The following is a 23,427-nucleotide window of genomic DNA, read 5'->3' on the forward strand; positions in this document are numbered from 1 at the left end:
TAAACAATGGTCCTGGATCATTTTGAGAGAAGTAAAATGGTCTTGGATCACTGTGATTGTCAAAATAAACTTCGGTCCTGCATCACTGTGAGCGGTAAAATGAACAATGGTCCTGGATCGCTGTGAGCAGTGAAATGAAAAATGTTCTTGGATTGCTGTGAGTAATAAATAAACTCTGGTCCTGGATCGCTTTGAGCAGTAAATAAACACTGGTCCTGGATCACTATGAGTGGTAAGACTAACAATGGTCCAGGATCACTGTGAATGGTAAAATAAGCAATGGTCCAGGATCATTGTGAACAGTAAAATGAAAAATGGTCCTGAATCACTATGAGCAGTAAATAAACAATGGTCCTAGATCACTGTGATTGGCGAAATAAACTTCGGTCCTGGATCAGTGAAATGAATAATGGTCGTGGATCACTGAGAGTGGTAACATAACAATGGCCCTGGATCATTGTAAGAGTAGTACAATTAACAATGATCCTGGATCACTGTGAGAAGTAACCTAAACAATGGTCCTGGATCACTGAGCAGTAAAAATGAACAATGATCCTGAATCACTGTGTGCAGTAAATAAACAATAATCCTGGATCACTGCGATTGGCAAAATAAACTCCCGTCCTGGATCACTGTGAGTGATGAAATGAACAATAGTCCTGGATCGCTGTGAGCAGTGAAATTAAAAATGTTCCTGGATCGCTGTGAGCGATAAAATAAATAATAGTCCTGGATCATTGTAAGAGTAGTACAATTAACAATGATCCTGGATCACTGTGAGAAGTAACCTAAACAATGGTCCTGGATCACTGTGTTATCAGTAAATACTTGGTGATATCAGATCAACCATCCAAACATGTGAGCAGAAGCTTGGCACTTTGAGTCCCTGAGGTTTCCTAAGCAATCATACACCTCCTCCTCTACTTCCCACCAGGCATGGTTACCAGAAGCTCACGGTGATGGGCTAGAATGAAGGTACTGTACAAGGCACTCAACTGTCAGTGGCACAGATCATAACATGTCACTGCAACATCAACAACAGCACCTTTATTTCTATTTTCACCATATCTGAGTCCATTGCCATTGCTCTATACAGCCCATTGCCATAGCTCTATTGAATATGGCACAGACTTGTAATGGTACAGTATGACATTTATGAGACATGGCAGTGACAATGGGAGAGGTGAAAAAAAGAACATGTGTCAGACAGTGGGAATCAGTGGTGCTTGTCCCCATCCCAAAAGTGTCTTGATTCCAACAGCACATGCTCACTGTACCCTCTCAGCCGCGTCGAGGCCACCTGGTGCCCTTATCTCAGCGTCCTCTAACTCAGGGGTTTTTAACGTACCCTCTTACCTGTGACCAAGACAAGCCGTGCACCGCCAACCCACACTGAAAAATAATTTAAGTGATTAATTACAATGATTCTTGATTGAGACATGTATCAAGACCTTAAAATGGGGTTTAAAATCGCATGCGTTTAAATGGTTTTGATTTGACCTAATTATTATGTTCCCAAGCAGAATTTTGGTCACAACCTCAACACAAACAAAATTCCGTGCACCCCCTGGAATGTCTGGCGCACCCCCAGGGGGTGCCCGCACCACAGGTTAAGAACCACTGCTCTAACTAACCAACACATCTAGATGGAGATCAGTGAGCACACGGTGAGCTGCATGGTCTGCTCTTGAGTAGTGAGAGACCTGCCCTGCACAATCACAGCCATTAGTGTCCATCACACTCTCTAGGGCACTGCATGACGAGAGAGAGAGAGAGAGAGAGAGAGAGAGAGAGAGAGAGACGTAGAGAAAGGGTGAAGGAGAGAGAGAAAGAAAGAGAGAGAGAGAGAAAGTTGGTGAAGGAGCAAAACAGATAAAAAAAGGGAAGAAAGAAATAGAGGTAAAAAAAGAAAGAAGGAAAGAAAGGCAAAAGACAGAGAACGAGAGAGAGTGATATTTACACACACACACACACACACACACACACACACACACACACACACACACACACAAAGACAACAGTGAGAGTGAGTGAGTGAAACTTGCCTGCGTTACAGTACTTTGGCAGGTGCCATAAAGGTGCGCACGGCTGCCGTGGAGTGAGGTGGTGGAGAGACGAGAGATGGCTGGCCTCAGATGTCATGATGGGGTGGAGGACGCCTGGTGAGCGGTGAGCGAGCCGAGTGTTGCTGCCAGTCACTGCGCAGTATAGTGAGCCCCTGCGCCTGTCAACAATGATTCCCACTCACATTCATCAGCGCGTCCCACAGGGTGCTTTTCATTTAGGCCAAACAGATGTACAGGGATCAATAGTCATCCACGCACCATGCCGTATATTATATGCTCAGGCTAGATGAGAGGTGGGGGGGCAGACAGTGCTGTTGAGGTCCTCTAGCTGTCTTTCCACCAGACTGAGCTTCGCCATACTATAAGACAGTGTTTCTCAAACATTTTCAGACCGAGGACCACTTTGTCCCCCCAAAAATGTTAAAGGAGCACTCCTGCCAATTTCAATGTGCTGTTGTATTGCTCACGCTACCCTTGACTTGTCAGTAGCCGGTGACGCCGCAGTTTTTGGCTCAGCCCTTTCCAAGATATGAGCTATTCTAATGGGCAACTTTAGTATAATTTTTTTTTTTTAAATGAACATAGGCCTACTCCAAATATTTTCCAAAAAGGTATCGCTGTTTGCTAGCTGTCTGCTGATGTTGCACAACCTTTTGGATGTTTTTGGGAATAAATAAAAATGTTTTTGCTGGAAATCCCCTCGTGGACCACCTGAGCCCTCTCGCGGACCACCAGTGGTCCCCGGACCACACTTTGAGAATCACGACTATAAGAGTTCAGTCATGCGAAACCCATGTGCAGTCAGCTTGAAGTGCAGGTGATACCGTATGTAATGGCATAAGAGTGATGGCTGCGGAAGAATAAAAAAAACTATTATGCATAGGCTACCAGTTGTTTCAACTCAACCTACTGAAGTCATCTTTTGAGCGTGGTTCGAAATCAATATTCAACAGCAGTGCCAATGGCATGATTTTCAGTGAGATTTGACATTCCACTCTGCAAATTTTATTTCTATTTGCCCGGATAATTAAGTTTCTTTTCACCAAATCAGGTATTTCACTGCTTCAGGTATTTCACTTTTTCAAAATGTTGTTTTCATACCTTTTTTGTTTGGCAAGCAACTCTACCTGCACTAGTTTTAAGATGGCTCCACCTAGAAGGATCTTTGTGAACATTTGGGTTTCCGTAATTGAACGATAGACCACTACTAAACAAAAGCCTCTTTATGGACCACATAGCTTTAAAATGCCACAGTAAAAAGCACACTTAAGGAATGGCGATGGTAAAAGCACCATGGAGGAATGTTGTTGCTGTTGTTGTGTCTTAGAGAAAGGGGTGAAAGTAGAAATGATGCCGATACCTTGCCAAGTGCTTTATAGTGACATTAAAGATCATCATATCATGTGGCTTTCAAATTGTTATTCCAAACCTGAGTGCATCAACACTGTGCAGTGGGCAAAGTGCTCTCCCTGTAACTATGAATATCAATGTAAAAAGCATATCTACAGTTAAGCCAAAAGTCAGTGTCTGCAGGGTTTGTGAATGTGTAACCAGTTTTATGAATACATCAATGGCCTCAAGGTTGAGTGTAGGAAGTTCTAAGCTTTGCTTTTTTAAAATGGTTTCTTTTTCTTTTTTCCCTGGACATGCCACTGCTGATGTTTTCATAACAGCTGATGTTTTCATAAAACTAAATGACCATGACCAGCAAAGCCGAAAAAGAAAATAAGATTGGTTTGGTGTTTTTATGACCAAACTTGTTTATAACATGCAATTATTCTGTATTATTGACATGTCGGGTCAGTGCGATTTCAATATACACTGAATTCCTTCATTACACACACACACACACAAACACACACACACACACACACACACACACACACACACACACACACAAACACACACACACACACGCCGCTTGAAGCAAATTCTACCAGCATCCATCCTGGGTGTGCTAGGTGGCCTGCCCATGTTTGTGGCTGTCATACCCAGAGCCACTGACAGCTTCAGCAGGGCCTGAGACAAAGTCATCATTAATTCAATCGACTCATGCATTGAGGACGCAATTCTGCACCACGCCCCCTTCCCTGGGCCCGGCACAACTGACCCCATTGCCTCCCCCCATCGGCATCCCTGGTCACACTGCTTCGTGTGTCACCCCTGCTAATGGCAGCGTTGATGGATACACATGAATTTCTCTTTTTTTCTTTCCTTGCTGAAAGTGTAAAGCTGTGAATTGTAACTATCAACCTTTCTCACTTGGTTGGACAGAGCCCTCTACCCTTTTATCCTCACACCCAGATGCACAGACACACACACATACACATTCACTCACGCACACACAGACACACTCTCTCTCTCAAACACACACACACACACACAACACTACACTACACTAACACCACACTCACAGCTGCCTGTCCTCTGAGCCAAGTTCCCTTTGTCTCCAAATTAATGACTTTTCTCTCAATGTGACACACTGGGGTGAGAAGATAAGCTGCACGGTCGGGTACCGCCACCAAAACAGCCAACTACCTCCGTCCTGTGCCATTAGAACTCGATTTTCATTTCACAGACGCAGTCCATTTAAAGCATTGCCATCCCGGATCATGTCCATGTCCCTTTCCTTTGTTAAACGCTGCATCTTGTAATAGAATTGTGTGTTTTTGTGTGTGTTGGGTGAGGTCCACGCGTCACGCACGTATAGGATGCTGCTGACAGAGTATAAACGGTGTGCCAGTTATAATCTATTAGACTACTGTTGAGGCATTTAGAGGTTGCCATGACGCCGACATAATGTTATGTCCCTGAAATAAAACATTTAAACGCAGACTCATTTTCGCAACTTTGGCTGTTATTGACTACAACATGTATAACTATGCCACAACTCCCTCTCTTTTCATGGGCTATTAAGGGTCATTATACCGTGCTTAACCACGGGGAACGCTGCTGACCGCGGCGCCAGGGTTGCCAGATGAGGCTGATGATTTCCAGTCCAAAAAATGCTCAAAAAACGCCTGGAAGCACTAAATCCCGCCCAATTCTATTGATTTCTATGGGCAAAATAGGGCGGGTTTTCCTGCAAAATGCCATTTTTACCCACACACGGCTAGAGCAGCCCAATTGGGCGGGAAACAGCCCAATCTGGCAACACTGCAGCCAACTACCTCCGTCCTGTGCCATTAGAACTCGATTTTCATTTCACAGACGCAGTCCATTTAAAGCATTGCCATCCCGGATCATGTCCATTTCCCTTTCCTTTGTTAAACGCTGCATCTTGTAATAGAATTGTGTGTTTTTGTGTGTGTTGGGTGAGGTCCACGCGTCACGCACGGATAGGATGCTGTTGACAGAGTATAAACGGTGTGCCAGTTATAATCTATTAGACTACCGTTGAGGCATTTAGAGGTTGCCATGACACCGACATAATGTTATGTCCCTGAAATAAAACATTTAAACGCAGACTCATTTTCGCAACTTTGGCTGTTATTGACTACAACATCTATGACTAGGCCACAACTCCCTCTCTTTTCATGGGCTATTAAGGGTCATTATACCGTGCTTAACCGCGGGAAACGCTGCTGACCGCGGCGCCAGGGTTGCCAGATGAGGCTGATGATTTCCAGCCCAAAAAATGCTCAAAACCCGCCTGGCACTAATTCCCGCCCAATATTATTGATTTCTATGGCCAAAATTGGGCGTTTTTTTTCCTGCAAAATGCATTTTTTTTCATGAACGGAAAATGCTGGTAAATGATTAATGCCTCAGGCCGTTTGCACACTAGAGCTGTAAAGCGTCGCGTGACGGAAGCGATTTTTACTGGCGTCGGTGAAAATACATGAACATGTCTGTCCTTACACACCAACCGGCGGTAGTCGGGCGTCGACGTCACTTCCTCCAGCTGGGACTGTCCACAGCATGGCAGGTTTGTGTTTTAGTCCACAGCCAGGATGTATGCACGAGTGTGGCATCGTCTTCTATTTATTAAACGTGGTAAAATTTAAATCCGAAGTGGTTAATTTCTAGTTGTAGCGCAAGCTGTCTTTTTGAGTTTTCCGCCTTCCGGACTCACGTGTATTTGTTTCCATCAACAAAGTCCCAGCTGGAGGAAGTGACGTCGACGGATGTTTAGCAGCAGAAAAGCTAATCGTCTCGTGTGTTGTTACTAATAAACTCCTGGACTATGTACAAAGTTTCAAATTCATCTTTTTGTGAGTACAAACCACATTTGTTATACTGTAGAAGTTTGGTGTCATGACATGTTATTTTTGTGGGGAAAGTTTGGAGACGGTGCCCAGGATCCATATGCGCTTGAGTCAAGCTATCCGGAATAAACATCGAATAACACGGCAACTCTGTTGATGTAAGCCTGCGGCAGAAAACACTTCGGGTGTAAAGGTGGATGGGTGTCACGGTTCAAATGGCATTAGGGTGATTCTACTCCGAACCATCGCTTTAAAGCAAGACAACGCTTAACATGAAAAATAAGACACTTTACCACCTTTATAAATCCCTGCCAACGATTTGAACTGTATTAAGCCCCAAAATAGTGGCATACCCCTTTAAGGCAGTGTTTCCCAACCTTTTCTGTCTCGCGTACCCCCTAAGCCTCTTAGTTGTGCCATGAGTACCCCCTAATTCATGTTCTATCACTTTCTCTGTCCTGATGTGATTGTTCCATGCATTTGTTATAATAATAACATTTTTCCAAGTACCCCCTTCAGTGTTCTTGCGTACCCCTGGTTGGGAAACACTGCTTTAAGCAGCCAACCATGTGAGCCCATTTTTTGAGTGACAGCAGTTTCCAACAATCAGAGGTTGACAAGTGCGCAGCCAGCGGCCAGAAATTGGGCTACTTGAGATGGACGTGTGCGGGTAAAAACAGGACAAAATGGCCATTCTGCATTTTTTTTTAGCCATTTTGTGCCCATAGAAACCAATGCAATTTCTTGCAATTGGGCGGAATTTGGCACATTTTGGTGGTTTTTGAGAACCTTTTGGGCGGGATTTGATCAGACAAATCTGGCAACACTGGTAGCCGGAATGTTAACAAATGGGAAACCCATTTGTAAGCTATGCACACACGGTTACATACCGCCATTCAGACATACTGCCATTTCAACATTGACTTTTAATTACAGGAACCATTTTTCTAGCTTGTAGGAACTGTTTTCAGACCCTACCTCATTTGGACCTAGGGCTGTCACGGTTACCGGTTTTCACGGTAACCGCGCTTAAATATGATGACGGTGAAGATAACCGTCTGAATTTTAAAATACGGTGTTATCTCGGTGGGTTACCTTACCGCACACCGTTACACCGGGATATCTTTCATCCCTGACACTCCTAAATAGTTTGACGGTGACGAGACGTGAGTGACAATATCTGCATTTCCATAACTCACCTAACCGTACAGAATGTTAACAGTGGAATCCGCTTATAGTGGTCACGTTTGTCCGAGCCAATTTGAACACTGTAAGCGGTTGATTACTAAAACCGAATTTGTATTATTTCACCTCTTTTTTTGTCTCTACCTGTACCTCTACCAGAAAGACGAGGCTTATATGCATTTCGAAGCATAGACCACGCACGGGTAGTCATCTCTTATGATATCAAATAAGTTTGTAAAGTTCCCATTCGAAAAACTTCTTCTGGCGAGTTTCTGCACAGTGTGATTCAGGTTATGCATGCAAAACGCGGCTAGACTGGGCACTTGAAATTGCTACACCGATAAATAACACACTGTTGCATAGCCTGCGGTACAGTAGTAGCCTACAACGTGTTTTTTGACACCGTTTAAAAAAGCCACTCTAAAGCCTCGGCCACATGACACCGCAACGCGGGTTTTTTTGAATCCGAGTTGAAATTAAGTTGCAACCATACAGCATGTTTCAGTAAAAGATCATGTCCTGATGACAACGACAGTCTTGCTTCAGAATACACATTTCTTTATGTGAAGTTGTTGAGAACAAAGTATTCGCTAATGGCCGTGATCGCCCATACTCTTATCATGCAAATGACCTGTCACGTAGGGACCTTACACCAGTCTCTGACAGTGCCAGAAAGTTTCTTTTTTTTTTTAACAGACCCAGCAAATTTTGTTTTCGATCTACAGACATATGCCATGGCTTGTTTAAAAGCTGAAGATCTTAGCTTTTTATTACTAAAAACGATACATTTCTAGCCTCTCCCATTCCGAAGTTATGTCCATTTTAAGCGACGGATAGTTTAACAAAAAAATAGCGTAATTTCCCCCCTTTGTAAAAAGCGAAAGACGGTTTTATTATGCTTTACTCTCCGCAAGCGCGTACATAGCAGGTTCAGAATATCAGAATGTGCAAGCTGCATAATTGAACATTACTAGATGCCACAGAGACAAGTTAGATAAAACAACAGACTGTGCTGAATCATGCTGCTTAGCAGCACCATGCTTCGTGACAAAGTTGCTCCTACAAGAATAAGCTGCAACATGCTGCAACTTCTGGAATATTTTGGAAGACATTAGAACAATCGCCAGGGAGTTTACAGACATAATTGGCCCTCACGAAGTTGTAAGTCTGATGTCTTTACTTATTAGTTAAGTATGATGTTTTGTATGCAGGAGGAGCATGTCAAGTTACTAAAGGAACTTCTTATCCCAACATGTGTACTAGCATTTGCTGCTAGCCGACTTATTTTCAAAACCAGCATCGCATAGTTGTTATTTTTCATTATGCTGAAGTGAGTGCTACGTGGGAAAATAGGCTACCAGCTTTGCGCATGTGGCACCTTGTGTTGTGGAGTGACTAGAGTAGCGAATCATTGCCATTTAGGCATCTGTTGATTGTGTACGCTTTATGCTGCTTTTTTTTATTTGAGAAGTTTAAACTGGTGTTGAATACCAATACCGGGCAGGTATTTCTCCCTCCTCTGGAGGCTGCTGCGCGCTCACCGCTTCTGTCCATTACGCCTGTTTCAACTGACATATACATAATATGCATTGCTGATAACTGTTTGGGTGCGCAGTTAAAAGATAATATGAAGCTTTGCTTCGTGTTTGTCAGGTTTTTTTTTTTAAGATTTTGAACACGAGTGACCCACACTGGGCAGTTTGAAACGTAAAATATTGACCGTGGTAGAAATGAAAGTCTCCACAGTCCACACAAACAGTTGTCTGATGATGCCATTGTGCATGGAATTAATGTTGTGCGCAAAGCTAGTGGTCATTGTGAAGATACCTCACTGTTTTTGGCCATGTGGCTGTGACGCAGATGTAAACAAATCCGTTTCGCCTGTAACAATGGCAACGCAAACGCCTGCGTTACTCGATTTTCGCACTCTGGAACCCATTATTCAAAAAACTCGTTTTGTGCCACGTTTCTGGTGGGTTTCATATGGTTAACCCAGGGGAACGTTGTCACTGGCATAGAAAATCGTTCCCATGTAGCTGGCCCCTAAGAACTGCTTGGAATTGGGAAAGTCGCGCTGGGCTTGCTGGCACAGGAGAGATGAGAAGGGCGAGGGGGAGTGGGAGGGACTCGTGGGGAGACGCAGCCTGGAGCAGTTTAGGTAGCCTCCTGAGGAATGCCAAGCTTCGCCGAAACATCTCGTTGGCTCGTTTTTGGTAATTTTTCATACGTCTCGAAGAGCCTATGTTTTTCATTCCCAGAATATGAGAGCCATGATTCACGTGCTTGCTGCCCGGTGTCAACTCGTTAGGCTACGTTGGCTAGCGAGACAGAGGCATGTGTGCACAGCCTCATCACTAGAGAGGTTCTGTGTAAACAGGTTGCGTTGCGTCCCCACTCACTAGTCGAGCCATGCCTGCAGTTCACTGCGGTGCTGTCGGGAGAGCGCAACCCATTCACTGTATGGAGTTTGCACAGCCCGCATATCTGAGTGACCATCTGTTTTCTTATTTCGGGGAAAAACACATATCTAGTTTCTGTACATGGCGCATGGCCATATGTGTTTACTAACTGTAAAGGGGTCACGTGAAAAGGCGTTGGTCATATGGAGGTAGTCCATTCGAAAATGCAAAAGCACCAGGGGAGGAAAAAAATCTGCGATCGTACAGTAACACAGTAAACTGGTTTAGTTATAGTCGGGTTGCACATGTGGTTGAAATACAGTGAAAAAACTAGGCCTACATATGCTCTAACCCCATGGATGCTAGAGGAGCATTTTGACACCATGCATGCTAGGATTTATCCACGTTTTCGATGTCTACTCATAGAAAGGTATGGAGACGCCGTGAAAGTGGGGGCTTGAGGTGAAATTTGAAACGTCACATTTTGTAATAAATTAACAACAATAACGCACAAACAATATGTTCAAATATCTGTAAAGTAGCCTAGTGCTAAAACATTCTTCAGGGTCTAAGCTTTATTAGTGTGTTTATTAGGCTACACGTGGATTAGGCTATAAATGATTGCGCAATGTAAGGTTTTTGTTCGAGGTTTGCGGTACCATGTCGCCTTTAGTGTCGGCATTAAAAAAAAAAAAAAAAACGCGATAATACCGTAAACCGTGGTAATTTTGGCCACAATAACCGTGAGCCTAAAATTTCACACCGTGACAGCCCTATTTGGACCGTGACAAAATTACGGTCCAATGACTTTTAACTTCAACTTGATCTTCATTCCGCAATTGTTTGTAATCCAGGTGGTGCAATAAAGCCAGGAACATTATATATCATTTGAAAGCTTAGACCCTCAGGAATACATTTATCACTATTTGAACATATGTGCATTAATATCAATTTATTACACAATGTCACCTTTCAAATTTGACCCCCTCCAGCACCCCCCCGTCTGATGTCTCTACCTTCCTAGGATGATTGGACATCCAAACCAGGGTTGCCAGATGTGACTGATGATTTCCAGTCCAAAAAATGCTCAAAAAACGCCTGGAAGCACTAAATCCCGCCCAATTCTATTGATTTCTATGGGCAAAATAGGGCGGGTTTTCCTGCAAAATGCCAGACAGCAGACAGCCATCCCAAGCAGCCCAATTGGGCGGGAAACAGCCCAATCTGGCAATACTGATCTAAACATGAACATATCCTTAGTTAAGTCGTTCATTCCGGTTTGATGTTTATCTCTACTTAATAACAATTTAACACATCCTTTAAAAAGATGGTTTATCTCAAAGCAATCCACAGCAATCGGTGCATTAAGATATGTAGGCTACATATTTCACTATTATAAACTTAATGCATTTATCGAATCGCATGCAGCAAAATCCACAGTAGACCACTATGCATCCAGACCTCTATAGGCACGGAAGTGATATGAAGTACGCTATCCATCATTTGCATGTGACGTCAAACGTTCTAGTGGACGGCCACTGGACGGCAAGAGGACGGCAGAGTGCAGCATTAATGAATGGATTCCTATGGGACTCGCAACGTTTAGTAACTCATAACCTAACTTGGATCACCGATAAACTAAACACCGTAAACACCCATTGTGCTGTTTGTTACAAAAACAGATAGGGTTACAAACCAGGCGTGACTTTTCATTGGATCTCAAAATAAAACGAGAAAGCTGAGGTGAATCGCGGCAACCAACTGGAAAACCATCAAACTAGCCTACTCGAGTAGCCTGGATGAGCACCACGGTAAGTTTCTCATTTGCCATCCTTTATTTCATCATTTGTCTCTTAATTCGTGAACGCTAGTTAGTTTAAGTCTTGTGATGTATTGTGTTATTTAGTTGTAGTTCACCTCCTTACCACAGGGTGGCCTCCACGTTAGTGAATACATAGGTCTAGTACTACAGTACAAGTGAACCTGTATTATGTTGAAGACTACTATAAACATACAGTCATGCTACGATCGGTCTCCGTGATTTATTAATACAACTTCATGCCTTGGTTATCAAACCAATATATCACATGGTGTCAGAAGTGTGATGTATTGTGTTACTTAGTTGTAGTTCACCTCCTTACCACAGGGTGGCCTCCACGTTAGTGAATACATAGGTCTAGTACTACAGTACAAGTGAACCTGTATTATGTTGAAGACTACTATAAACATACAGTCATGCTACGATTGGTCTCCGTGATTTATTAATATACTTCATGCCTTGGTTATCAAACCAATATATCACATGGTGTCAGAAGTGAACTAGTTGATCTAGAAGAACTATGGAGCAACTGAAACCTCCGAATAGTCTGAGCTTCGAGGGGAACGTCGCTGAAAACTGGAGAACATGGGTTCAGAAATTCGACCTCTATCTCATCGCATCTGGGTTGGCGGAGAAGAGTGAAGAAAGGCAGTGTGCAACGTTTCTACATGTGGCGGGAGATGAAGCCTTGAAGGTATATAATACAATGGAGTTTGGAGAGGGAGAACTGGATTTGGCTGTACTGAAGGAAAGCTTTAGAAAATACTGTGAACCAAGGAAGAATGTAACTTACCTGAGACATATTTTCTTCACGAGAGCGCAAGGAAAAAATGAAACCATTGACGCATACGTGACTGATTTGAAAAATAAAGCTAAGGATTGTGGATTCGGAACATTGAACGATGAACTGATAAAAGACCGCATAGTGTGTGGAGTGAACAATGACATAGTGAGGGCAAGACTCTTGCGAGAAGATGAGTTGGATTTGAAAAAAGCATTAGACATTTGTCGAGCTAATGAAGTTACACAAAGCCACCTGAAAGCTCTGCATGAGGAATCAGACATTGCCGTGAACAAAATAACCAAAACAAAGCCCAGAGCTAAGCAAGATAGCATGCACGTGAAACGTGACAGGAAAGATGGTGATGAATGCACGCGATGTGGATACACACACGAGCCTAAGAAATGTCCAGCATACGGAAAAGTTTGCAATGAGTGTTCAGGAAAGAATCACTATGGCCGAATGTGCAAAACACCAAAACGAAAGGGCTACTCAAAGAAAACAGAGAGAAAAGTTCATGAATTAGAACAGGAAGAAAATGTTGAAATGTTTCTTGGTTGCATTGAAATGAAAGAAAATTTGCCAATTAAGCGCCTGGATGTAGTCTCTGCAAATGAAAAGGAAAATCAGAAATGGTCACAAGCACTGAAAATAAATAACCATGCATTGACATTTAAGCTAGACACAGGAGCAGAATGCAATGTACTGCCGTACAAAGAGTATGAGAAAGTGGCAAGCAAGAAAGCGCTACTGAAATCAAATTGTAGGCTTGTTACCTATTCTGGCCACACGATGGAGCCAAAAGGCAAGGCAAAGCTCAAGTGCTACCACAAAGACAAGGAATATGAGCTTGAATTCCAAGTTGTTGATGGCAAATCACCTGCAATTATTGGCAGAGATGCATGCACAGAGCTAGGCTTGATCAAAAGAGTGTTCAAAATAGGAAATGAAGAAAATGACGACATCTTAGGTGAATATGAAGATTTATTCAAAGGCTTAGGATGTGTTCCAGGATTACACCGTATCCAACTGGACAAAGATGTTCCACCAGTCATCCATGCACCGCGCAAAGTACCTGTGGCATTGAAAAACAGAGTTAAAGAAGAACTAGACAGAATGGAAGACATTGGTGTCATTGCGAGACAAACAGAGCCCACTGACTGGGTAAATAGCATGGTGACTGTAGTCAAGCCAAACAAACTGAGGATTTGTATTGACCCACAAGATCTCAACAAAGCGATACGCCGAGAGCATTATCCACTACGCACAGTTGAAGAGATCGTCGCGGAAATGCCAAATGCGAAGGTGTTTTCTGTACTGGATGCTAACCATGGCTTCTGGCAAGTGCAACTCGACGACGAAAGCTCCAAACTGTGTACCTTCAACACTCCGTTTGGAAGGTATCGGTTCCTGAGATTACCTTTCGGCATCTCGTCCGCTCCAGAGGTGTTTCAAAAGTGCATCGCGCAGCGTCTAGAAGACCTGGAGGGAGTCGTGAACATTGTTGATGACATTCTTGTGTGGGGAGAAAATAAAGAGCAGCATGACAAAAGACTGAGACAGCTGTTGGACAGAATCAGAAGCATCAACCTGAAGCTGAATCGAGCTAAGTGCAAGATCAGAATGACTGAAGTCAGCTATGTTGGACATGTCTTGTCAGCAGACGGACTGAAACCCGACCCAGAAAAGGTCAGAGCGATACAGGACATGCCGGAACCAGAGGATAAAGCAGCTCTGATGAGATTCCTGGGAATGCTGCAATACCTGGCGAAATTCATACCGAATCTGGCAGAGGTGAGTGCACCTGTGAGAAAACTGCTAGAAAGTGACATAGCATGGCATTGGGAGTTTGAGCAGCAAGAGAGCTTCAGAAAGCTCAAGTCACTGGTGAGTAACACCCCAGTGTTGAGATACTTCGATGTCAACAAAGACATTACGCTGTCAGTAGACGCAAGTTCTGAGGGGTTAGGAGCAGTGATACTGCAAGAAGGACAGCCCATAGCATTCGGATCGAGGTCTCTCACTGAGTGTCAGAAAAGATACGCTCAAATAGAGAAAGAGCTTTTAGCTATCGTCTTTGGCTGTGAGAAGTTTAACCAGTACCTTTATGGGAAATCGGTGCACGTTGAATCAGACCATAAGCCCTTAGAGACAGTGTTCAAAAAGTCACTACAGCAAGCCCCACCTCGACTTCAAAGAATGCTCATGAGACTGCAACCCTATGACTTACAAGTCAAATACAAACCTGGCAAAGAGCTGTACATAGCAGACACACTGAGCCGTGCCTTTCTCAAAGAGCACACAGAACAGATGTTGGAAGATGAATTACAAGTGCATGTTTTGTCATCTTGCCTGCCAATCTCAGCCGAAAAGCTAAAGGCATTCCAAACAGCAACAGCAACAGATGAGGAGATGCAACAGGTGATGAAATGCGTTCAGACAGGATGGCCTGCAGAAATCAGACATGTTCCACCAGAGGCAAGGAAGTATTTTACTTACAGAGAAGAGCTCACATGCTCTGATGGCCTACTCTTCAAAACCTCACGAGTTGTTGTGCCGCACAGCTTGAGGGCAGACATGCTGGAGAGAGTTCATGAGTCTCACCTAGGCATCGTGAAGTGCAAAGAAAGAGCCAGAGATGTCATGTACTGGCCAGGCATGATAAAAGCGATTGAGGATCTTGTACTGAATTGTACAATCTGCGATAAGTTCAAAAACAATAACACCAAAGAGCCACTCATTAGCCATGAAATACCAGACAGAGCATGGGCAAAAGTTGGCGTTGATCTGTTTCACTACAATCAAGGTGATTATCTGATGTGCGTGGATTACTACTCCAAGTTTCCAGAAATTGCCAAACTCACACAGACAACAAGTGGACATGTAGTGACAGCTCTCAAGTCAATCTTTTCGAGACATGGAATTCCGGACGAAGTCTTCAGTGACAACGGCCCGCAACTGTCAAGTGCAGAATTCAGAACATTCTCACAGAACTGGGAATTCACACATACTACGTCCAGTCCAGGATTTCCACAATCTAATGGACAGAGTGAAAGAGCAATTCAGACAGTGAAAAACCTGTTAAAGAAAGCTGAAGAGAGCCAGAATGACCCATACATTGCTCTGATGGAGTACAGAAATGCACCACTAGATGGCGTTAAGCTGTCTCCTGCTCAATTGTTAATGGGGCGTAGACTGAAAACAAAATTGCCAACATCAAAACAGCTCCTGAAACCACAAATACACAAGAACGCACACAAGAAAATCAAAGACAGGCAGCTGAAACAAAAACATTACTTTGATCGTGGAGCAAAACATCTACCAACTCTTGAGGAAGGAGAAAAGATCAGGGTAAAAGTGAAAGACATCTGGCAACCAGCAACGGTGTTGAAAAGTCACGATACGCCAAGATCCTTCGTCATCAAAACACCTGATGGGACCACCTACAGGAGAAACCGGCGACACCTGCTGAAAACCAGAAACAAGACTTTCACACCGCAGAGTCCTGCACATCTGGAAGAGTATGATCCGGGAGAAAGACAACCTGCAGAAAGTGACGCGTCATTCCAGACACCAGCGTCATCGCCTGTGAAAACACCTGCAACACCTACCGTGAATGAAGAAGTGGTGAAGAGGTCACGAGTGGGCAGAGAGATCAAACCACCATCACGTTACTCTCCATGAACTTGAGTATTGAAGGAAAAAAAAAAAGAAAAAGTTTTTGCTATTTTATGTTTTTTATAAAGGCATTGTTTATGTTGTGAATTTCAAGTAAGAGATTACTGCCAAGGAATATTTTGTTAAAGTTAAACTATGAAGTAAGAATTTATTTTGTAAAAGAAATGATATGATTTAATTTGCAAAGAAAACTTTAACTTAACAGAAGTTATTACAGGATAGAACTGTTGAGAGATTATCTATCTTAAAGGGAAAAAACGTTTTTTTGCATATGGGGCCTTATTTCTGGAGTAAAACACATCACTCTACACACCCATACCACTTTTTTCCCATTTGGTGCCGTTTGGAAGATATTGTGTCAGACGGTATCCACTCAACGGTAGCCGTAGGGGCAATATAACCAAGCCCATAAATGAGTTGTCCCCACTTTTTAAATGTTGTACAGTTGTGCCATAGTCGAATCAAACATTTACCGCGTCTGTCACACCCCCGCCTACTTGCACTCATTTGTTTCTGAAAACTGAAAGGGAAGGCGGCGCCGTGACGTCATCGGCTGGCGACACCACTGACAGCAGCAAGCTGACAGCCATTGCATCGCTTGTTGCGGTCTGTGTTTGCAAGTGAGCAGTTAGCAAACAAGGCTGTGAAAACTTTCTCTTTTACAGAAGATGGCAGACGATTCTGACTTTGAATTCGAAGATGACTTTGTGTATGATGGCCGTCCGTATCGTTTTGAGTCTGTGTATACAGATGAGGAGCTGTTGGAAAGGATCGGCAGAGACAGGCTATGGAACAGCGGACCAAGCTACAACCAGTAGCGCGCTCACGAACAGTATCTGGTGGTGCTCTTGTGAACACTGTTCTATGATGAAAACCGAAGATGAATGGCTGTGCTGTAGGCTATCGAGTGGGATTTGCGTCCAGGAGGTGAACGGCTGGGTGATTCTAACCAGGCATGCTGTCTTACAACTCTAAGAGGATGTTCCTGCCTTGATGAACCGCGGAGTCGTAGAAACGTTTTTTCATGTTCCCAAACTAAACTGGAGGACCAAATGGACAGCTGTCTGTTGAGTAAGTAGCATGATAATGAACGTGTGATGCACATTCGAATTGTCACCGTTAGACTGTCGCAATTCAGAGTATGTTCTCACTCATGCATTACTGCATAATAATCACTGTGATCATTTTTTCCATAGGCAACAATTTCGGCTAGTAGCATATCGAATTGTTCTCGACTGGGCATTTGGAGGGCTACGACTGGGACCAGGCCACAGAAAGGTGATTCCCAGCTGCATCGTGAGCCTTATCAGAAGCAAGTATCTATCTCCCAGCGGAGACTACGTTGGATTCACGGATGTAGAGCTCCGCAATATATTCGAATAGCATCTTACCTTCAAAAACGTTCGTAGGCTACATCCAAATAGCCTACCTGCACTGTGATACAACAGGAAATGTCCAACCCCGACTACAGTTGGCAAGCATTGCAAACACGTTTTACAATTCATTATTGCCTCAATTGTGTTCAGATGCACTGCCAGAGACTATCAGCTTCTTTTGACAAGCATATCTAATGCATATATAATACTGCGTAGATGTCATTATTATCTATTGTAAATGTTATAGTAATATCATTACCATCTATTGTACATTTTCAATAAATGGAAAGAACCAAGATCAATTGTGTTTGGGCTTTATTTTTTCAAAATGTCATTCATAATAGACATTCATTCAACAACACAGCATAAGCTACAGTCAGACAGTAATGAAAAATGCAGAGTCCTGTTTTGTTGTGTTTTTTTTGTCCAAGGCCTCTCAGGGGCTTTGAGGTAGTTTGCAACACCTTGACCTGTAAACATATATGTTGAAGTGGCACATTTGGTTGTATTCTGAAAAGCCTAACAAAACGAATATGACAGTAAAGTGAATATAATGCAAACAATTGTTATTTAGATTGTAAACAAAGCTGTATATATATATATATTTTTAAGTTTGAGGTCTTCAGACAGTGCAAGAAAACATACTGTAAATATATTTAGCCAAGACTTTTGAAGTTTGTACCTTGTAAACAAAAGTGTTTGCAACATAAACGTAAAAAGAGCATTTAGAAAGTTTCCTTACAATGAGTGAAAAAGTAATTGTAAGTCATCCTGTTTCTCTGCTAGTTGAATACTAATTAGATGGACCTGTAACACCTCTAATGGCCCCCACCCCCCTGTCACGTCCCATGCGATAATTGTCAGTATATAATCATAAGCACATTCAATGCAGAGGCAAATGGCCCTCTAGATCCTGATGGTTCCAGTATACTGCGTTGGCTTTTCTCAGGAGTTAACTGAGGAAGCGAAGATAATTCGGTCACTGCAAGGCTGACACCACTGCTGGCACTTTCCTAAAAGAGAAAATAAATACAAAAAGGGAATACATAAATAAGACACATCACACTGCATCAGTGTCATCAGCTTGGGACTATGATGAATCCCCTTTCTCGTTCATCTGATATTGAAACATAGGCTATACATACAAGTCAGTGACTAGTATTCAGAGAAAGCAACACAGCTGAACCATGTCCGTTCCTCATTTGGACCTTTTATTTTGGACCTTTTTACAAACTTCTGCTACAGTAAAGATAGTGTTTATGATGTCTTTTATATCTTTTTGTATGCATATCTTGCATGCCTGTCTATCTGGCTTTCATGATGTTGGAAATCTGCATCTACATACACACCTCATTCACCCATGGGTTGCATTCGTACAATCAACATGACACAAGGGAAATAAAATACGGTGTGGTTCGAAACAAACCAGCATTCCATTGTTGATATACTGGTAATTCGAGATTGAAATTTGTGAAAGGCTCCAAAAGTCAAGGCTCTGATGATGACTGTTCACTGAGCGCTCGGGGAGACCGTTCACAAATGCACCAAGCAGTAGAGCTAGCCTAGAGCTCTATTTTGCATTACAGGTCTAGCCTGCTTGGGTCATGTCAACTGTTTTACCTCTCCGTCTCAATTTTGTCCCCATGTCTAAAATGTTCCAAATGCACCCACTACTGCTTCCGACAAAAAGGACACAATTTATAATTTGGCTTGTTTGAATGTGTACTAGCAGTAGACTTTTGCACAGATTCAAGTACAGGGTACTCACATACAATTAGCTCGTGGACATGAGAAAGCTAGCTTACCGTAGTTTCCTCTGAGCGTTGTTCGGCGGCCATTGTCACAGCGCCTGGTCTTGGGAATTCGATGCTGAGATTTTTGGCCAGGTTTCATTTCCTTTAGTGGACAAAAATCATCGGCAGAGAAATGGGCACTACAAACTCGATGATCAGCGCGTCGCAATCGCTGAGACTGATGTTTGGATCCATTCTCATTGAGATAAGACACAGCCTCGGTTCACTTCTCGGTTTTTCAGAGGAAGCCGGTGAAAATGTCCATCTAGTCATCTTGTTTTCGCATCCTTGGAATGTACACATTCGGACCATTTTTGCAAAATCCAAATCTTACTCCCAAAAAGCAAATGTTTACAAGCGTTTTGCAGTCCTAGCTGATTGAGCGAGCGAGTGGGGCTCTCCATACTGCTGTCAGAATAAACAGTGTCGCCAGCCGATGACGTCACGGCGCCGCCTTTCCTTTCAGTTTTCAGAAACAAATGAGTGCAAGTAGGCGGGGGTGTGACAGACGCGGTAAATGTTTGATTCGACTATGGCACAACTGTACAACATTTAAAAAGTGGGGACAACTCATTTATGGGCTTGGTTATATTGCCCCTACGGCTACCGTTGAGTGGATACCGTCTGACACAATATCTTCCAAACGGCACCAAATGGGAAAAAAGTGGTATGGGTGTGTAGAGTGATGTGTTTTACTCCAGAAATAAGGCCCCATATGCAAAAAAACGTTTTTTCCCTTTAAGGAGAGAGATGTGATGTATTGTGTTATTTAGTTGTAGTTCACCTCCTTACCACAGGGTGGCCTCCACGTTAGTGAATACATAGGTCTAGTACTACAGTACAAGTGAACCTGTAATATGTTGAAGACTACTATAAACATACAGTCATGCTACGATCGGTCTCCGTGATTTATTAATACAACTTCATGCCTTGGTTATCAAACCAATATATCACAGAGTCTAATGTGCAATTTCAGTGTTTTTTTATGCGAGGTCAATGTAAGATGCTTTCCATGATTAACGTTAATTAGCAGCATCATTACGCTATGATGGACGTATGCTAAGATATTGCAGGCTGTAACGTAAACACGGAATTAATAAAGCTCTTGGTGAAATAGCAAGGCTATGCCGTTCATACTGTTAAGGTTCAAATGTAAAAATAAACCATGTGTACATCTCTAGCGCTGATTTCCCAAGTAGCTTTGGCCTACTCTCCAGCATGATGCTGTCATGAAATGCTAGTCACGACCTTATCCATGCTGGCCTATGACATGCATAGGCCCACCAGTCTTGGTGTTGTCCTTGTCAATAATACACAGTGCACCACTTTGTTGTGTTGTCATCCAAATTGCCTGCCCTCTGAAATCACACACATCAGAGGCTTAATGGTTTGGGAAGTGGTATTAAGATTGGAGGGTTGCAGTTTCAAATCCCATCCTACACCTCTCCCTTCACCTCATCCAGGCTGAAGTACCCTTGAGCAAGGAAGGCACCAAGCCCCATGCTGCAGGGACAGTTAACAATTCACTGTGAGTAACAAAGTTGCTTTGGATAAGTGTCAGCTAAGTGTTCTCTTTCTGTTTCTCCAGATGAGAAGAGCGATGATCTGATGTCATGACACATTGGATGTATGGAAGAGCCAGAGGTCCAGCACACCAAGCCAAGTTTAGCCGATTTCAACCTATCACACCAACTCAATGTAGTAATCAGTTCATTCAATGGCTCAAAGACTTTATTTTTAGACACAAAGTACAAATACATTTCAAGGTTATGTAGGTGATGGGAGGGGATATCTATTCTGGGGTGGACATGTACAATAGACGTGCAAGTACTTATTTATATTAATAAATGGTTATCTGAACTAGGCCTGTAATAGTCAACCCATTGATGCTGGATGCTGTGAACACGTTGTATTGACCTAGGTGCCTAGAGCGACACAGCATTCAGGCATGACATATTCGATTTTTTTAGATTAAAAATGTGGGTACGTTAGAGCTGAATTAACATGTTCTAATGCAAGAGGATGGTCTTAGCTTTTAAAACTCATTTCATGTCTGTATATGTATATTCAGAGACTTATTTAGTTATTTGTTTTTTTATAGGATGAGGGCACCTTTCTTAAAAAGGGCATAGGCAATTAGCTGGCATTTTTTGCAGGTGCCAGCTAAAATGAGTTAATATTATTTACATACAGCTCTATCCCCATACCAGTATACCCACGTCACCTGAGATATACATTTAGTGGAGACAATGTAATTAGTTAGACTAGACTGAAGATTGACAGGCGGTCATGGGTAAGTGGTTAGAGTGTCAGCCTTGTATCCCAAAGGTTGCCGGTTGGACTCCCGACCCACCAGGTTGGTGGGGGGAGTTAAATAATCAGTGCTCTCCCCCATCCTCCTCCATGACAGAGAGTGCGTCTTAATATGCAACCTTGCCTCCTCCACTTGCGCTTGTCTCCTCGTCCCGCCTCCTGGCCCCTCCTCCGTGGAGAAAACAATAAAGTTTCCCAGCTGTCAGCCTAGCCACAACAACTTTTGAGGGACTGTTTTTCATTCACCATCCCAATTGCAAATGAGAAAAAGACTCTGCAATTGAGCTTTTGCAAGATATTGAAATATAATGATGTCCGTGATGTCATCATGACGAGAAGCAAGTGGAGGAGGCAAGGTCCCATATTAAGACGCACTCTGAGATACCCTGAGAATGGTACCGCCGCACTTGGGGCGCCATTGGGGACTGCCGCCTTGCACGGGTGAAGCATAAATGCAATTTCGTGCAGTGAACACTTGTGTGCTGTGTCACAATGTCAATGGGAGTTGGAGTTTCCCAGTTGGGCTTTCACTTCACGTTCACAGAAAATGTTCTACGTCGTTGTTGTATTAGTACAATAAAATAAGCAAAACATGTCTGGATGGACTTCATCATTTCAGTTATTTATTATCACAACTACTCACTATCAATGACAACCAGGGCTCACCAGCCAACCAGCCAAATGCTGGGAAAATTAAGTTTTGCTGGTAGAAAAGAAAAAACATACTTGGCACTTTGACCCATTATTTAATGTACCGGAGATTAACATACTAGCCATTTTGGCTACTAGTGATTAAAAATAATTTAGAGCCCTGCTGAAAACTCCAACAACTGGTACAGGTGATCAGTGTATCAGGGGAGGAATGTAAGGGTAGGCCCGATGGATGAGGGGACCAGCATCACTGATGGTGAGGTCCTGGTGCTGCTGCAAAGCCCAAGCGAAAGAAGCCTCTCTGGACACCTCTTCATGTTGGCTCCCCCATCTAATTAAAAAAAGAAAAGACAAACATGCTATTTAAATGAATCTAGCCATGCATTGTAATGTACTGGTACAGTACTGAATAATTAAGTCCCTTGGCAATATTGTCTGAATTAAAATGTGATGTAAAATGACAGAAAATAACAGTCATCCCAACTTACTAGTCATGTATTTACCTGTGGTGCTGGGATGCAATTCTTGGACGTCATCCTGGCCATGGTGCCTCATGGTTTTAGTTTGGGTGCTGACCATCTGACTGATGAACCTGCAATTACAAAACAATAAAAAATAAAAGATAAATAACAGGTTTGTTGTGCTTATCTTTCTCTTGTGAAGGTAATCTTTTCAAATGATTTATTTAATCAAATCAAATCAAAATTATTTAATCAAACTAGGCCTATGTAACCGACATTCTGTCCTATGTGTTTCTACATGTGCAATGTAATGCAACACCGATTTGAAACATTGAAGTATGTCAAGTCAGCTTTTATTGTCACTTTCTTCATATGGTCATACAAGGGAAACGAAATTACGTTTTCTCTCTACCATGCCAGGACATAGACAGGACTGACAATTTACAGACAGACAGAAAGTGCAAGACAGGACAGGTAACAGTGATGGACTGGTAACATAAGTGGTCAATAATAATAGGCCTACAGTAAATGAACATATTGGACATGTAAACAGAAAATAAGATATAGAAATATATTTTACAATAGCCTACATTGTGCAGACGTGGCTGAAACAACAATGAAATCCACTTGGATGAAACGAAACGAGTGAATCCAAGTTAACCTACAAGATACATCTGAGATGAAAAGATATGCTATT

General features: G+C 42.8%; 1 long non-coding RNA gene across 1 annotated transcript; it reads right to left on the reverse strand.

Moving 5' to 3' along the window:
- Positions 1-22,215: 22,215 nt before the first annotated feature.
- LOC134445409 (uncharacterized) lies at positions 22,216-22,845 on the reverse strand. The gene is made up of 2 exons (XR_010034246.1): positions 22,773-22,845; positions 22,216-22,600 (listed from the first exon to the last, which is right to left on the reverse strand). It is a non-coding gene; the product is annotated as an uncharacterized LOC134445409 (long non-coding RNA).
- Between the last annotated feature and the right edge of the window lie 582 nt (positions 22,846-23,427).

This window comes from Engraulis encrasicolus, chromosome 3 (assembly GCF_034702125.1).
Source record: "Engraulis encrasicolus isolate BLACKSEA-1 chromosome 3, IST_EnEncr_1.0, whole genome shotgun sequence".
Taxonomy (NCBI): domain Eukaryota; kingdom Metazoa; phylum Chordata; class Actinopteri; order Clupeiformes; family Engraulidae; genus Engraulis; species Engraulis encrasicolus.